Source organism: Sceloporus occidentalis, unplaced genomic scaffold (assembly GCF_023333645.1).
Source record: "Sceloporus occidentalis isolate IW3139 unplaced genomic scaffold, rSceOcc1.0.p SCAF_130, whole genome shotgun sequence".
NCBI classification, from domain to species: Eukaryota; Metazoa; Chordata; class Lepidosauria; order Squamata; family Phrynosomatidae; genus Sceloporus; species Sceloporus occidentalis.
Genome location: NW_028317110.1, coordinates 1,856,199 through 1,871,462, shown reverse-complemented (window position 1 = coordinate 1,871,462; position 15,264 = coordinate 1,856,199). Strand labels below are relative to the sequence as shown.

The window sequence follows — 15,264 nt, the reverse complement described above, 5'->3', positions numbered from 1 at the left end:
AAAAAAATGTGCACTTCTTAAATGTGGCGTTTTACCTCCCAAACAACCCGACAAACCCATGCATGGGGGGTATGACTACACTTGGGAGATGTTGCTGAACACATATTGGGGTGTTGTTTCAAAGTGTTGTATACCAGGAGCTATAAATCCATACCTGAAGAGCAATTTTAGCGATAAAAAACACAAAATAAATTACTACCACAAAGTTTGACAAAGACTGGTGGTAGAATTAGTGCATGGAAAGAGTTAAAATTCTAGCATTTGAAATACCTTGGGGTGTCTAGTTTTCAAAAATATATGATTTGATGGGGTAAATTGCGTTGGCCGGCTTCAACGATACCCGAAATGGCACATGGGGGGGAAGAATTACCAGATTTGGAAAAAATGGTTTTGAAATAGCAAAACGCTACTTGTACTTAATGCTCCATAACGTGCAGAAAAAAGCAAAAAAACATTGGGTATTTATAAACTCAGAATAAATAGTAGAATATATTTAGTAGGTTTTTTCATTAGCTTTTTTGGATGAGTAAAAGATTTTTGAGTAAAAGATTTTTGGGGAAAAAGTCAGAAAATGTGGGGTTTTTTTAAATTTTTCATCATATTTTATTATTTTTTTTATGGGAAATTAGATAATATGATCAAAACAATGGTATCTGAAGAAAGCCCTTCTTGTCCTGAAAAAAACAACATATAATTTGTGTGGGTTCACTAAATGAGTGAGGAGAAAATTAAATCTAAACACGAACACCGCAGAAGTGTTGAAACGGTCCCAATGGTACAAAAGGTAAAACACAGCCGGGTCCTTAAGGGGTTAATATTTTAATTATCTTAATTGGAAGGAGACACAACCGCTTGTGGATAATTTCATTATTAAAGGCAATCTTTTAATACTCCTCTGTGGCTTAAGGAAACCCGACTGCAGGCCAGCGAAATGAACAAAACTCCTCAGGCTTTGCACAGTTAGTTTAGGTAGCAGAGAACCAACGGAAGTTCAGAGCACCGGCCCTCCACACTATTTCTGGCACTGGTTCCACCACATTCCACCTAGCGTGTACCTTTGCATCGTACGGAACCGCGCAGGGTTCATTCGTGACCTTACCGCTGCGGGACAAAGCGCCGCGAACAACCCAAGTAAAATAAGCGATCAAAGAAAATGCGTGCACTGTCTACTGCGTATGACTGCGAACAGGCTGGTACTGTTCTTTCTAATATTGTCGTGATCTCTGCTGTTTAATATCCCTTGCCACCACAAATATGGCTGCCGTTCGACTCACTTCCGTTTATCCCCGCCTTTTGGGCCTGACAGAATTGTAATTTGTCGCGAATGTTTGTGGCCACGGAAACTGTGTTCTTATTGGTTTGCCTAGTTGGGCAGTATTGCAGATGGGTTCTCTTATTGGCTGAAAGAAGTGGGCGCTGTTTCAGTGTACAAACGAGTTCAAGTTCAGTGGGGACAGGTGAGTGAGAGTCGCCTCTTTTCTGTGTGAATCGGAACAAATGTGCGCGTTAATCTGCTGGCACTGAGACTAAGGAACGTTTATTTAATTTTATGCACTTCCAATTTAGATTTCTTTAATGTTTTAGATTATGAACTCACAAGACGTGTTTCCGAAGAAAATAATAACGTTATATACACACACATTGATCAGAGTCATTTGGTTGACAAACTACATAGAATTTGCTTGATGGACCATTAAAGAGTTAATATGTAAAGAGTCTCAGGGTCACATGATTTAGAAAGCTTCTAGGTGTAATTGTGTCAATGTGTTAAAACTGGGATTATGTATACATCATTTAATTGATCCATTATGCCTTAAATGTAGGCCTTTAAAAAGTATAAAACGGCAACTGCAAAACGTTTAGCAGTAGGGTGGCAGCTGGCCATTCTGTGTCGCTGCCTCCAGAAAAGGAATAACAAGATGACCTAACAATATGAACTAAAACTAAAGCACACTTTGTGGATTGTGGGCAGATTTTCGTGCAAGATCTGAAAAGGCATCGCCGAAAAGGAACTGTTAATTCATTGAAAATCACTTATTTTCAAAATTAAATATGTGTTCACTCAGAACTTATAAAGCCAATCCTTAACATGGATACTGATATAGCTTGCCTTTTGGATAGCTTAAAAGCTTTTAACTTAAGCAAAATGTATCTTTTTTTGAACACTTTTAGATCTTCTTTTTCTCAGATTTGCAGGATACTTAAGGATACTTAAAATTTCTGTTTATCAATGAAAATTAATTTATATGTATTTTATTTGAAAGCTCAACAAAACATGACTTTTCAGAAAGGCTTTGCTATATACATACGGTATTTAAAGTAAGGAACAGAGTATTTTTAAGACTTAATATACCAAAAAGGGGTTAATTGTGTCACACATCGGGGACAAGCTACGGCTACCCGGAGCGACTTCGTTGTGGAAGATGCTAACCTGACGGTCGTAGCGATGTCAATATTCTGGCTACGCTTTTGTGACACGCACTAGGTGGCGTGTCCGTGATGTATGATGGGTGGCGGGGCAGGCTCTGCTGTGAATTTAAGAACCTGGAACTGCATTACAGAGGCATCATAGTGTGGTCTTACTATTGTCACAAAGCTTTGGCGTTCCTGCTCTTGTTCCCTGGCAAATCTGGATCCTGAAGCGGTATATGACTCCTGGCCTGTTTGACTATTCTCTGCCTAGTATTTTTTTACCTTGCTACCGTTGGCTGATTACCTGTCCTGTGTACCTGGTCTGGCATCCTGTGGCTACCTGTTCTGTGCCTCTACCTGTGGCATCTCCTATCTAAAAGTATCCAGTCCTCTGGGAAGTGCTTTGCTAACTCAGTTCCTTACCGGTCTACCTGAGCCTCCACAATATTGGGATCATTAAAGTCCCTGGTCTCCGGTTTTTGGGCTCAACCCTTGAGTAGGTTAATCAGGGTGAATGGTTCATGTGTTGTGTGCTCCTGGGTTCTGGAATTGTGATATTCATACCTGGGAACTCTCCGGGTTTGACCTGGAGATTGCCGGGTGAAGCTCCGGGTCAAGACCCGAATCCTCCGGGTCGCAGGAGTGGGGTCTTGACATGCCCTGATCCCAGCCCATTTTCCCCATCAGCGGGAACGGCCCGACGGGTAGCCAGAGCTCAGAAGTTCCCAGGTATGGTGATATTACACTAGGGTAATAATGCTCTCAGCTCAAGGGCACATGTTGTGGCCCATGAGGTTCTGTTCAATGGTAAGGAGGATAAGGTAGACCAACTTACCCTTGCTATGCAAGTCCTGATAGCAAGATCCGATCCTGGTATTAGTACCCTGCATGGCACCTCTACCCCAGCTGGATATGTTGCTCTTGGTTCAAGCCCTGCTGCCATTTCTTCCTCACAATTACCTTTGAAAATTCCAAAACCTAAATGTTACAGTGGAGAACTGGAGGCCTTCCACGAATTTCTGAATCAATATTCAATACAATTTGAACTCGCACCTCAGATGTTCCCTCCTGAAAGAGCTAAGGTGGGGTATATTTCTCCTCACCAGCAAGGCTTTGGCATGGCAAGGCTCACAGGATCCACCTCTGCTATGCTCAGCTTCTTTGATATCTTGTTTGTCTACAAGAATAATATCACTCTTGCAACTACAGATGCCTAGCTCTGAGAATTTTCACTTTTTACAAATCAAACATAGCAAAACTTTATCTACATTCTGTGGGCAGAAATACACTCACACTTTCAAATTGACAGCTAATGTGTAGTGTGACGGGTACACTGTCAGAAGCTGCTCCCTGAGCCCAGGACAGGAACCAGGGACCCGGGCAATGCAGAGTTGAAATGGAAAAATTGCGATTATAACATATTACCCCAAACTTCAGACAGGACCAATGTTAATAAAACAGGAACTCCGTTTTAATGTGAAAAAACATTGGCATTTAAACAAGAGGTTAATTTATATACAAGAGTCACAGCAAAGCACGCATAGTTCTCCATCAGGGCGTCCTTTGCACTCAGCCCAGTAGAGGGTTGCTATTTTAGTCTGGGGGGGGGGGTTCTCTGACTTTTGGCCAAAACCAGGCTGGATATCAGTTCTTGGTGCAAGTTCTGGCCATAAAGGTCTCTCTCTTGTAAGTCCTGATCAGATGGAGAGGAACACACCACACATAAAACCCCTTGTCAAAATGCAGTTATCAGAAATCTGTGTCCGAGCTCCTCAGTCTTTAGACTCTGGTAATTTGGGAAATGCACGCGCTCTGTACCAGGGGGAAGAAGTAGTCCCAACAGACCATGTGACAAAATAACTATGCAGCAGTGTAATATACTATGTTTCATGTTTAGCAGTATATGGTGAAGCTCTATGTGTGGAGCGGGGCGCCTTGGTTGTAGTGAGGTAGAGCCAGTGGTAGTGAAAAATACAATTTTAAAAAAAGTTCAGAGAGAGCGAACGATCTGGTAGCATTCTGGTTTGAGGTTGGATGTTATTCGTATTAAAGTGTTTTTTTTAATAGAAATTAAAAGCTGTTTGCCCCTTTTCTGGAAGTCATGTGAAGATTATTAGTGTGTAAGATAAATTATATAGTTATACATAAAGACTGTGCATTGTTTTCAATATGAAAGATTGCATATGCCATTATAAATATACAGTGATGCTATATTTAGTCTTTGTTACGCACCTGGTGTATTTCAAGAATTTAATATCTAACGTGACGTTGCCCTCCAGTTTGTCATCTTGTACCGGGATCATATTGTGATTCATTCACCTGATCTGTGTTCACACTGTAAACATGTTCATCTTGTCCTCCAATGCCTCTGGCAGAACCATCCACATGCCATGCTGGAGAAGTGTCTGTTTAGAGTCCTCAGAATATCCTTCATGGAATATATATAATTTCCACCTCTGGCTTTGAAATGGATCCTGTGAAATTATCAGCTATTTCTGAATGGACCCAACCTATTGCTTTTCAGGCCTTCCAAACGTTCCCTTTTTCTGCGCCAGAAAAGCCACTGTTGATACAACCTGATGTCTCTAAACCTTTTGTGCTTGAGGTTAAAATTAGCAAAGGGGCTATCCTGTTACAGCGAAAAGACTTCAATGGCAGCCTCCATCCATGTGCTTTCTTCTCCAAATCTAACTACAATATCAGCAATTGAGAACTTCTGGGTATCATTTTGGCCCTCCAAGAATGGGGTCAATTACACAAAACTTGTGAATTCCTCAAGGCCAAAAAAATTGAACAATATACAAGCCAGATGATCCCTGTTCCTCTCCAGGTTTGACTTTGTCATGTCCTATCACCCCAGATCAAAAATTCATAAAGTTGATGCCTTATCCAGACAATTGATCCTTAACGCCATTGAAAAAATTAATCCAGAACCTATGGTTCCTCCTTCATGGATCAGAGCCTCTGTATCTACCCGGTTTTCTTCTCCTTTAACTGAATTTTGGCTTCCCAGACCATTGCTCCAGTCCACAGTAAGTGGTCTCCCTGAAATATCCCCCTTTGTTGGACCACATATTTAGTCAAATAAAAATATCAATGGAAAAGCAGGGCGAGAGGACGAAATATAAAAACCCATAGTGCTTGTCCAGATTCTGCCACAACAGTGGCCAATGAGGTTGTCTCTGTGCAAGCAGTGGTAGTCTGCGAGGCTAGCACATTACAACACTGGTTACAATCCCACATTTTTGTTTCATTGTAACCAGTAGGCACCAGCATATTCTGACAATTTGCCGTATTGGGCGATCACGCTCCCTGGTGCACTGCCTACGTAGATGGGATGGTTGGGAAGACTTCATAGCATGCGGTATCCACACCCATTATCTTTAAGAGGTGGATTGCCTGGATATGACATAGCCCAGAGGGTAACTGGAGGTGACTGGGGCACTGCCCTGGGTCAGGCCTAGGACAATCCCAGTTTTAATAGACCATGGCACGTAGGTGGTAGATTATGCCATATTTGGCCTCACGTCTTTGAGCAAAGATGTGGTGGCCACAAATTAGAAGTCACAAAGATGATGAGATACTGTGCATACTTCACAAGTTTGGGTAAGGGACGGCACTCAGAGCAAACACTGTAGTAAGCAGATCTAGAGCCATAGCTTCTATTTCCTGTACATGTTATCTTTATGCACTTAATGGAGCATAATCACTCACAGTTAGTGCAGGCTTAGTGGAAATTATATAACCTGGTAGGAGAAGTTCAGCCGAAAAACAGCAGGAAATCATCATTAACCTCGTTGTAGAAGTTAAACTCCAGTATGTAAAATAAAAACGCTAATTTTGTTTTAGGTCAGCATATACAATTTAATTATAGAAATGTGTGTCTTTGTGTTGCAGCTCCCTTTGGAGAATGGTTGGCTATGACCCTAACTCCAAGGGACAGCTGCTGTCTCCATCAGAGGTAGCTACTGCTGGATCCCTTTCAGGACTGGTAACTAGAGCTATGATCAGCCCCCTGGATGTTCTTAAGATCCGCTTTCAGGTATTTATTATAATAAGGAAACTGGATATAGCCATATCGGTCAGAAAGAAGATGTCAAGAGGTGATATCTTTTATTAGGCCAAAGGATATAGCCACTTAAGATTTCATGCCCTCCAATGTTTCTCCTTTGTGTTTAACAGTAAACATAATTCATTAACCTTAAATAATGAAAGTAATTTTAATTTGTATTGATTTGGTTATCGTTTTATCAAATTTTCTTACATGATATAAGAAACATATTTATTACTTCGCCACACATTGCATGGACATGAGTTTCTCCCAAGTTTATCACTATTTGAACCTTTCAATAGAGTTCCAGCATTTGGGTCTGAGGATCTTGTCTTCTTAAAAACTTCTGAATGTTAATCGGTAGAGCTCGATTAAATATGCCCCTTTATTTTTACACATGAAAACTATGAAACTTGCAAGAAAAGGCTTCTCCATTACTTTTTAAATAAGCTAATTTTGAAACTTGTTTTTTTGCACGTCTCAGCTGCAAATTGAGGACATTTCTGCCCGGAGTGCTCAAGGGAAGTACCAAGGTATCCTCCAAGCAGCCAAGCTCATCCAGCAGGAAGAGGGTCTGCAAGGATTCTGGAAGGGACATATCCCAGCCCAGCTCCTATCAGTGTCTTATGGGGCAGTGCAAGTGAGTATTGGGAATGAAGCTTTATGAAGTCTGCATGTTGTGGACAGTACAATTCAGCTTAAGCGTTATTCCTTCCTTCTTTGCAGTTTTTGAGCTTTGAACTGCTAACAGAAGTCTTCCACAACTCCACTTTGCTGGATCCCCGTGGTCCTATAGTACACTTCTTGTGTGGGGGACTTTCTGCCTGCTTTGCAACATTGACTGTGCAGCCCCTGGATACACTGAGGACACGCTTTGCTGCTCAGGGAGAGCCCAAGGTTTGAGGCAACCTGGAATCTATGACTATCCATGAAATAAAACCTAAATGAAGCAGAATATTGGTCAGTGTCAACACAACAGGTTTACTACATATCATCAGGCAATGGAAGGTAGCCAATCACATTTGGTAGTGCCTTAATTTACAGATCATAGATAAAATGTGTATAGGTTCTATGTGTGAAAAAGAGGATGGATACTTTGTTATATGAAAGGTGTTGGACTAAATCAGTAGCAAAACAACCAAAACTCTACCTGCAGCCAAAATACCAAATAATTGTGTGCAATCTTCACTGAATCTACAACTTATAAAATTCAATAAATTTTTAAATATATATCATGTTTCCCTCATTTTATCCCATGTGCCACTACTGGCATTGTTAAGAATAGATTCTCTTTTTTTTTTTTGTTTGGTTACAAGGGGAGGAAGTACAGGATAGGTATTATAATTATCGTCAAAACCCATGTCTGCATAGGAATAACGAACTTTGTTTCCAGGTATACAGGCACCTACGTGAAGCAATCCTTAACATGTACAAGGCAGAGGGACCTATGACGTTCTACCGTGGTTTGTGCCCCACCTTGATGGCAGTTTTTCCATATGCTGGCCTTCAGTTCTCCTTCTACAACCTGTTGAAGAGGGCATGGAATTTTGTTCTGCCACAAAACCAGACAAAGAGTGGTGGAATGGGTGAGGATGAATAGATTATTATTATTATTGCCCACCTTGAAGACTGCCATGAGTATTAACAGAAAAGCCTGGTGACTGGATTGGGAAGAAATGTGGTCCTGGCACTTTAAAACAGGAATCCAGCCTGCGGCCACAAATTACAGCACTGGTCCTGCCGCGTGAGTGACAGCAAAGTCAAGTAACCCTCGCGATCTGGCTCCAGCATATAGGCTGTTTACCAGATTTCCAGGCCAGTGTATTAAACTGTAAGGTTTTGAAAGATGAAACCAAAGTAAAAGTTGAGCTTTCAGGAAAATGTGCATGTAGTCCACACTGCAGTAGTATACTTTTGGTCTCTCTCTTTTTTTTGCTTCACGCGTAAAATTTTCCTTTTCCTCTAGATAACTTCAGGAATCTGTTGTGCGGCAGTGGAGCAGGTTGTGATAAGTAAAACTGCCACTTATCCCCTTGATCTCTTCAAAAAGAGGCTCCAGATTGGTGGATTTGAGAAGGCAAGAAAGTCTTTTGGTGAGGTAAGCAGGAGAAATAATAGTTACAAATGGTATAGCAATGTTTCTGAAAGACCCAGGGCTCGTATAATGCAGGGCTACCCAAAATGCATTCATTCTGCAACAACTAATTGATAAAATCAATAATAATCGATCATGAAAATCGTTGCCAACGAATTTCATTATCGATTAGTTGAATCGATTTTATCGATTATAAGATGAGGGGTTTTTTTTAGAGCAAATGTTCTGAAAAATACCCCTCGTTTTATAATCTGGTTCATTCAATGTCACTTACAGCAGTTACTACTTCCCGGTCCCTCCCTGCAGTCACACTGATGATTGGCCCCGCCCCTTTCCTTATAGCGTCCACACTGCTGAGCAACGCAAATTAATATTTGGGCTGCTGAAAGTTAGGGGAGGTGGAGGTTAATTTAGGGGCAGTTATGATTAATGGGGTGTTTAGGGTTAATTTAGGGGCAGTTATGGTTGATGGGGTCTTAAGGGTTAATTTAGGGGCAGTTATGGTTGATGGGGTCTTTAGGGTTAATTTAGGGACAGTTGTGGTTAATGGGGTCCTTAGGGTTAATTTACAAGCAATTATGGTTAATTGGGTTGTTAGGGTTAATTTAATGCTGAGGACTAAGAGTTAATTTAATTTAATAAGGTTAACTTAAGATGCAGTTAGAGGTAAAGGGGGGGCAAACTAAGGGGAATCGAAATCCTGGGGGCAGTGAAGATTAATCCTGTATTTATTTATAAAAGTATTGTGTCAGTGTGCTGTGAACCAGTCTGTGAATCTATGAGGGCACTATGGCATATCTGGGAGGTATAAGGCATATCTGGGGAGTGGCATATCTGGTGGTATAAGGCATACTGGGGTATAAGGCATATCAGGGGGCCCAGTGGCATATCAGGGGGTATAAGGCATATAGGGTATATAAGGCATATGTGAGGCGGGCGGAGTGGCATATCTGGGAGGTATGCGGCATATCTGGGGAAATGTGGCATATCTGGGAGGCAGTGTGGCAAGCCTGGGCTCAAATGTGCATAACTGAAGTGGCAGGTTGGGAAATAAAACCAAGAAATCCCCAGGTATGCCGTATACCCCCCTGATATGCCATAGTGCACTCATAGATTTGCAGACTCGTTCACAGACTCATTGAATACTTTTATAAATAAATACATTAATAATCTTCACTGCCCCCAGGATTTAGATTCCCCTCAGATTGCCCCCCTTTACCTCTAACTGCATCTTAAGTTCACTTTAAATTAATCCTGACGAGAAGACCACATTAAACCATAACCGCCCCTAAATTAATCCTGAAGACTCCATTAACCCCCACCTCCCCTAACTTTCAGCAGCTCAAATATTAATTTTATACTCAGATGAGTTCCTGAGCCATATGGATGCTATAGGAAATGGGCAGGGCCCCACAGTCACTGCCGATTGGCCCCGTCCCTTTCCTTCTCCCTGTCCCTCCTTGCAGTCAATCGGCAGTGACTGCAGGGAGGGACTGTAAGTAGTAACTGCTGCTGTGAGTCACAAACGGATTATAAAACGAGGGGTATGTGTCATAGCATTTGCTCCGAAAAAACCCTCATTTTATAATCGATAAAAATTGTGAATCAATCGATAATGAAATTTGTTGGCAACGATATTCATTATCGATTAGTTGTTGCAGCCCTAATATCTATATCACAGTCATGTGGAAAGTAAAGTACACTGATTTGATTTCCATGGTTTTACATATCAGGACATTATAACAATCCTCTGTTCTTTAGCATGTCTAAAAAATAGGTAAATACAACCATACATGACATATTACACCTTGTCATGATTTATGCAACAAAAATTGAGAATCCATGTTTGGAAAAACAAAGTACACCCTTACTGCTTCCATATAAATTAGGTACTGCTGCTAATCAAATGCCCTTGATTAATTGATCATCAGCAAGTATGACCACCTATAAAAGCGTAATGTTTAGCAGTTTGCTGGTCTGGAGCTTACAGGTATGTGTTGACACAAAGTCAAGGAAATACATTAGCAATGATCTTAGAGAATCAATTGTCTCTGCTCATCAATCTGGGAAGGTTTATAAGGCCATTTCCAAAGAATTTAAAGTCCATGATTCTACAGTGAGAAAGAGTATTCAAAAGTTCAAAACTGTGTGTGTATATATATATATATGTGTGTGTGTATATATATATCCACAGTACTTACCGTATCCTCCACTCCCCTCCTGTATGTTCATTGTGGCCTGTAGCTACCTCACTGAGCAGTTGGGTCCCATGACGTGGGTCAATCCATCCTCCTCTGACACTGCACACTGAGGAGGGATGTAACTTTGCTGCTCGTTGCGGGACCCGATTGGATCTTTACTTGGAGAGGTGAGAGGTATGGACCTGTAAGAACACTGCAGCCTTCCCTCAAGCAATAGCTCTGTGTGCTCTGCCGTTAAGTTGGCCTTGCTTATATCGTTTACTAATCATGTAGTATTCTCTAATTTGACTCACACAGGTAAGAACATACCGTGGTCTTGTGGACTGTGCATGTCAAGTGAGAAAGGAGGAGGGATACAAAGGCTTTTTTAAAGGACTTTCTCCAAGCTTGCTTAAGGCTGCAGTTTCTACTGGACTAACTTTTTTCTGTTATGAGATGTTTTGTAGTCTACTGTTAAACATGAAGAAAAAAAGAAAAACTGAAGGAAATGCAAAAGATTCAGCTTCTCCCTCCAAGATCCATCAGAAATGAGACCACAATCAAATGAGGCAAAATATTTGCTGTTCCTGTTGTGTTTTCTCACTCTACTTTTGGCTTTAGCATCTTATATTGTCCTGTCTTATCTGTTTTTATTCTATTTGCACACTAAAGGAGTGGCTATAGAATTAAAATATCTTGTTACGCACAAGATTTGATGCACATTTGTTTGTTACTGTTTTATATGTAATGTATTTATATATGAGTATAAATTCACTTTGTAATATTTTAGGTTAACCCACCATGATTACTGAGCTCAATGCTAAGAGTGTAATTATTGTGGTATTTCTTGGACCTTTCTGTTACACATTGTAGTCTATTGTGACAGCAGAATACATTGGTAGGGTAGTGGAATAGACCAGTAATGTCCAGACACTTAATCAGTAACCGTGTAATGTAGAAACTGCTACAAAGGTCCCTTCACAATAGATAGTGACATTGATGACTTAAAAGTGCAACTCTCTTGCAAAATCACCTGCACACTCCAACTGTAGTAAATAAACTCAATTTATTGGAGGAAAGCTATCAATGGCAAAATGGGGCAAAACTATTGATTTAATTTCCTGCCCTGAACTTCCATTGTTAGCCCCATAAAGGCTGTCTAAGCCAATCAACAGCACTTAGCAAATTAACAAAATGTATTAAATCTCTTTACTGGGAGGAAATCCTCAAATCTTGAGAAGAGGAAAAATTAGCTGCCCCGTGCCATATACAAAACGTGGGTTTCAAAATATTGTATCTGTAAACATTACTATAGAAGTATATTTAATGTATTGAATTAATTGTACAATATGATGAAAATGATGGATTTCCTTGATGTCCTCTTCATGGCTTTTAGCATAACTTAATTAATTTAATAAAATTAACTATAGCTTGTGGTATTTGTTTGACAGCTGGGGTAATTCTGTTTAAATATTTTTTTGTTTTGTTTTTAAAGTTATGGCTTGTGGCAAAATATGGCATACATAGCATGTCTAATCAAATCCCTGTCCCATAGTTATCACTCTGTTCCTGCCCCACCTTCACAATGGCTACCTGAAGCAATTTAAATTGAAGAAGTATATATTTTTTAAAACGTAACATTTTATTGACAGAATTGGTTACCATTTACAAATCGCTGGATAGTACAAAATAATGTATAACAACTGCAACCAGAATACCGGTATTATGCCAGAATCAATGTCCTCATCTTCAGTGGCGACTCTAGAAACAATATATAGGGGGGGGCACACAAGATACCGCAGTCAAACTGGGGGGGGGCATTAATAATTTCCACCATTAAATCATACCACTGAAAAAACACACATATATATATATATATATATACATATATATATTGCCAAAAGTAATGTGCTATGGAATGATACTTTTGTTATTGGCCAATACAGTACTTGTACATTCAACATGGGAAGCCTGAAGCCACAATTTAGTAAGACTAATCCTTGAAATCCTTTAAACAACACAATACCTTAACTTTTGCACTAAATGATTTCAGGGCCTAATATTAGATCCTGCTGCTGATATATATAAATATTAGATCCTGCTGCTGATATATATATATATATATATATTAGCCCCTGCTGCCCATATATATTAATATTAGCCCCAGTTGCCAATATATATATTAATATTAGTCCCTGCTGCCGATATATATATAAATATTAGACCCTGCTGCCGATAGCAGGTATAGATCAACACATTAACACACAAACCCAGCTTTGCATGTATAGATCAATTGAAATTCACTTGTGATCTCAGCACTGAAGGTATATATCAAATAAACTGAATCAGACATACAAATCCTGTATTTGCAGGTATACAATAATAATATATGAAATGTAAGCATTGCAGGTATAGATCAAATAAATACATGGAAACAGCATTGCAGGTATTAATCAACTGAACAAGACATACAAACCCTGTATTTGCAGGTATACATAAATAATGTATGGAAACATAGCATAGCAGATATGGATCTACAGAAGAACACACAAACCCAGCTTTGCAGGTACAGATCAATTGGAATTCACATAACAACACGGCATTAAAGGTATATTTAAAACCCCCTAAATTACAGGGATAGATCACAGGTTGCACACCCCAACCACGCTGCCCACATAGAACCTGGCCAGCACCCAGATAACACACATAAGATTTGCCATCTTTGTCCCATATACACCCTGCCTGTGCCATCTTGGTCCCCAAGGCTCAAACATCCTGCTAGTGCCATCTTTGCCCTTACACAATTATACATATATGATACACACAAACACATTAACTCATGCTCTCCGTCATTCAGACAAATCATCCACATATTAACTCATGCTCTCCCTCATTCAGACAATTCATCCATATTAACTCATGTTCTCCCTCATTCAGACAATTCATCCACATATTAACTCATGCTCTCCCTCATTCAGACAATTCATCCACATATTAACTCATGTTCTCCCTCATTCAGGCAATTCATCCATTTTAAGAAACTACACCCCTTGGAGCTTCAAATGAGGGGCTACATGTATTTCTAGGACAAAAGTTGAGTGCACAAATAATGATGGAATATGTCGCTTTGGCTAGAAAATATGTTTTTTCTAACCATAGCGACATGTTCATTTTTGTCTTGTGCACTCCAGGTTTGTACTAGAAACACATGCAGCCCCTCATTTGATGCGCCAAGGGATGTCGTTTTTGCAAATGTGTACTTTTTGTGCCATAATTTAACTTCCTACGTGAGCAGTAATGCCACGTCAAGGCTTAACCCTAATTACTGACCATTCACACGCCTTTCATATCTCCATTCACTCGGAGAAGCACACACCATTCTTTCCTGTTACAATCCCAAAGAAATGATGGTAAAGGGAGAAAAAAAAAATCACTTTTACTCACGTACCACACGGGCTAAATGGCTGATTTTAATAATATTTGCAGTTCATAAGGATTTCAAAAATTGCCTCCCTCTACCGTTGGCTAAATTTAACCCCATGATCAAAGGCATAATCTGATAATTAAAATTAGTATCGGCCATTTTTAAAAAAGGAATGTAACTTTTTATAGCTATATGATCACTGTGGTAACATTGGCTACCACAGTGATCATTTAGCTAGAATACTTAAACTTTTTTTTTTTTAAAGTTAAACTACTTTATGTTTAAATAATTTAATTTGGGGGTCTCTAGGCAATTTTGACCTTTTTTTATCTGCCTTTAGAGACCCCCTATAACTTAATATTTGTTATTCTTTTACAATCTATATACCGTTGGAAAGGTGAGGCGATTAACTTTCCAACGGTATATGTTGGGGTTATGTAGCTGCTTAGATGCCTGAGATACAGGCATCTAAGCAGCATGCCCCCATACCTCTTTAACTGACAATTGTCAGTTGTTAATAAAGTTGCGCGGTGACGTCATCGCGTCATTGCGCGAGACGGCACCGGGCGGATCGGGTGGCCCCGGTGATGCCCTTCAGTTTGAGGGGCAGATCGCCGGGGTAGGTGGTGATGGAGGTCCACAGACCTCCATCAAGGTAAGGTAGTGCTACTGATGGCAAGGTGCCGTCGTTAGCACCTGACTGGGACTGTCCTGGGTGGTTACAAATTCGGCGGGGGGGCCACAGGGGGGGGCAAGGAATAACCTAGGGGGGGCAATTGCCCCCCTGTAGCGACGCCACTGCTCATCTTTGAAGATAGGGATCCAGAAAATATGGACACATTTTTGCTCCTCTGTTCCTTAACACCTTCACACTATCTTATTGTTTACTTTCCAATGATTGTACCTTGTCCTCCTCAGCCCTGTACCTCTGGTCCAAAGAGGCCTGAAATTCCTCCTCCAATCTTTCATACAGCCCAGTTTTTGAGCACATACTTGTTTAGCTAAACCCAATGTAAAATATGGAACTAGCATGCTTGACAGAGGGCTCCCTTGCACACAGTTGGACAATGGCGTGCGGAGGATATCCCTCAGTGGAAGTTAT

The 15,264-nt window shown here is 40.3% G+C and overlaps 1 pseudogene; it reads left to right on the top strand.

Annotated features, from left to right (window-relative positions):
• The first annotated feature begins 6,322 nt into the window (after positions 1-6,322).
• On the top strand, positions 6,323-11,290 carry LOC149281579 (mitochondrial thiamine pyrophosphate carrier-like; annotated as a pseudogene).
• Positions 11,291-15,264: the final 3,974 nt, after the last annotated feature.